This window comes from Rhagoletis zephyria, unplaced genomic scaffold (genome assembly GCF_001687245.7).
Source record: "Rhagoletis zephyria isolate East Lansing unplaced genomic scaffold, Rhagoletis_zephyria_1.1 Rzeph_scaffold_10895, whole genome shotgun sequence".
NCBI classification, from domain to species: domain Eukaryota; kingdom Metazoa; phylum Arthropoda; class Insecta; order Diptera; family Tephritidae; genus Rhagoletis; species Rhagoletis zephyria.
This window is the reverse complement of record NW_016167972.1, coordinates 3,712-7,422: the sequence shown is the minus strand read 5'-3', so window position 1 is coordinate 7,422 and position 3,711 is coordinate 3,712.

Sequence of the window (3,711 nt, the reverse complement as noted above, 5' to 3'; positions counted from 1 at the left end):
TCTCTTTCGAGAGCCATAATTAATCTCAGCGCGGAGTAAATAATGCGGTAAGGTAAACGTTTGTATATAGGCAGGCTCTTCAGCTATCCTTTCCATAGGAAATCAGGTTGCTCTTTGGGTATCAAACTGGTCACAGCGGATTGCGTTTTCATATGAGCCGAACTGGCGTGACCAAAGGGTCTAAATTTCAGCTCTACTTTACATTCGAGGATTCTTCTGAACATATTTCTAGTAAATTCCCGGACATGGCCAGACAGATATTATTTAGTTTTAAACATCAATAATCGTTTATTACGTAAATTGACAGAATATTAGCAATTCAGGGATAGGGACTCTAGTTGGGGATACAAAAGATGTTACATGCCGGAGTGCCTTTATCCTGCTACAATTAATCACTTAACTTAACTTTGTTCACAGGAGTTAATAAAGACAGAATTATATCCGCACATTGAAGGGAAAGGAGCTGGATATTTGGTTAAAGTTTTACAACACAAACTGAGTCGCCATCTCTACAGCCCGTCCGGAAGTATCAGAAATCGTCTACGTAATCATTAAAGCCACCAGTCATAGATTTTATAAGCCGACCCTTGAACAAGCTCATCCCTAACCCTTCCCATCGGCAATTCGGCCGGCCAAAAAGTTGACTCAGACGCTATCATAAATCGTGGGAAAAATAAAGGTGAATCAGGGTAAGGTTATTGTTAAATTTAAACAAAATTATAATACAAATAATTAGGAAAATAACAAGCAAGCAGACGTTGATGGATCAAGGAAAGAACAAACGACTTTCCGGCGTTTTGAAAGTGATTTTACTCCCCATTATTTTCTAATAATTCTACGAGTTTTATTTATCATTTAAAATGGCTTTGGGAAGGCGTTCGGTAAAGCCACCAAAGCCTTTGGAATGTTTAAAGACATCATCAAAGCGATCTATTGATGTGAAGTATTTAGTTTTGTTTCCTTTATATGGGTTTGAGGTTTTCGATATTATTTTTCGCGACTTATGTACATCGTCTGCTATATTTGAATAATAATGAGATGTGTCAATATATATTATTGTGGCGTATTATTATTTATTTCAATATTGTTTTTGAGCTTTGTACCACAATTATGTTTTTTAGAAAAAATGGAAAAGCAACGGTAGAAGTTATATGTAGCTAATATTTCGGAGATCATCACATCTCCTCATCAGACTTCTTTTTCTATACTCCAGACCACGTTGTAAAGTTTCAATAGCGGCGAATTAGCTGCACTTGATAATATTACGCTGAATAAGGAAGTGGATTAGCAACAAGAGTTTACCGGGTGTGCGTAGCTCAGTGGTTGGCGTTGATGGCATTGCACATCGATGATGCAGGTTCGATTCCTGCTGAAGTATAATTTAATGAAAAGAGGTTCAAGGAGTACCCAAAATTAACCAAAATGTATATGAAGAATGTGGTCCAATTAACATTGCCATGTGTCTTAGCGCTGGACCACACACTCCAGCTCTGCATTACAGCAGAGTAGCACAAAACTTCTTCAAGGGATTACTCCATCATAAACATCGTGTAGGCATTTCGATCATTAAAACAGCATTGTTCGGTTAACAATAAGCTCGTGTAGAGACACGAGTTGGGCCGCTACTGCATCACAGAGGAGCATTTTGTAAGTATATACTCCAATATAGCACAAATGGGCCACATTGTCTTACGATTTTTGCAGAATGGATAAGAAGTTGATAAAAGTTTTTGTGTTTTGTGATCGTCTATGGCTGGAAGTCCCTGATTCTCTCAAATCTGACGAAAAAATCTGAAGAAAATCAGCGGCATCAATACAAAAGCACAATCTTTCTCTACTGGTGGTACCAATAGATCGCAGAACATCCTCTATAGCATTGGGAGGCAGTAATGCTGAAGCGTGACCCTTTTTCTGGTTTCTGCGTGTGCGATAACGAGGTCATTTGGTGAGATCGTATATGCCTAACAGCTCCTGTACATCGCATTATCATGAGTAACATCGATTCAAGAGCTACATATCGTTTCAAAAAAAAAAATAAAAAATATATAGAAAATTGTATCATGGTCGGTGAGCACAATTGAGTTGCAAGCTGAATTTCAAAGGCTGCATCTGAATCGACTTGAAGCAATTGAAAAAGTATTATATGATTTTAAATTGCAAGTAAAGGGTGGCCACTGTTTACCTTCAATTGCCATAGTTTCGCGCTCACGTACAGGATCTTTAATTAGACAGAATAGCGCCATCGTCGCATTTTCTAATTCATTCAGAGACGTGGGTGGATAATGAGAAAGCTTTAGACATTCCTAATTTTGATATAGTAATTTAATTTAAAAGCCCAATGACGAGAGCAGGCGGAGCTATAATCCACCATAACACACATGGCGGAGCTCGTATAGTCCTCAACAAATAGAACTCAATGCACAAATTCAATGTCTGTTCAAATTTAGTTGCGAAAACAGGTTAGACCATGAGAGAACAGTTATATTTGTGTCAATTTATATTTCGCCTAATCAACCAGTAAATACAATTATTGAATTCATCCACAAGAGTTTAATAAAATACACACCAGAAGTATCGCGGTTCCTTAAAAAAGGACTACAATAAAATTCCGATGATTTTATGAAGGTTTCACTTCTACTGGGTGTACACGGGACACATATGTATGTTTTTTTCATTATTTATTTCATCATTATAATGTTGTCTCCTCGTATAGCCTTGAAATCTTTCAGCGATGCAGTTTTGATCTTCTCAACAATAGCAAATAGCCATCTTCTTCGTGGGTTCCTTCAGAAAGTCGCATGGAGCTAAATCAGGTGAAGTTGTCAAAGGAAGTGAGTTGCTTTTTCCGTAATAAAAAGAGAGAGAGACCGAAATATGTGATTACGAAGAGTTTGAAATTCTGATCGACGTGAAAAACGTAAGAATTTTTTTTATAAAGTTAGGCAACTTATACCCGCGATGACGCAATGAGCGATGAGCAGCGCCGTTCTTCCGCAATTACGCCAGTCGGTTCTCTTCTATACCAACTGAAGCCAAGTCCTTCTCCACTTCCTCTGCTACCACCAGCGGGTTCCGAGTTTAATACTTTCAGAGCTGGAGCGTCGGTGTCCATTCGAACGACATGGCCAAGCCAGCGGAGCCGCTGTATTTTAATTCGCTGCATTATGTCCATATCGTTGAAAAGCTCATACAGCTCATCGTTCCATAGCCTGCGATATTCGTCGTCGCCAATGCTTAGAGCCCCGTAAATCTTTCGCCTCATCGGATATTGTCATTGACAAAGCTTCAGCGCCATATACTAGCAGGAGTATGATAAGTGACTTATAGAGGGTGGTGAAATTCAACCTCATACAAAACTGCGCACCGCTTATTGTGCGGCCGCTGCCTAAGGGAACGTTTCAAATATCAAAAACCTTGCTCATGTCTAAAAATGCTCCAGCCCTGCAATTATTCAACGTGGTACCCGCTGGTGGTAGCAGAGGAAGGCCTAGTCTGCGCCGGAGAGACCAGATAGACAAGGATTTGGCTCCAAGTGGCATTTACGGCATAGCCCAGCAAGATACGACTGGCGTGCTTTATTGCAAAGAAAAATTTTTAAATAATCAATTAGGATTCGGAACAAAATACGCTGGGTTTTTGATTGCTACTTAAATTTTTTCTTTAAACTCGACATTCGGCGTGCATGGTTTTAAAATTTAAAATTTAAGCTTT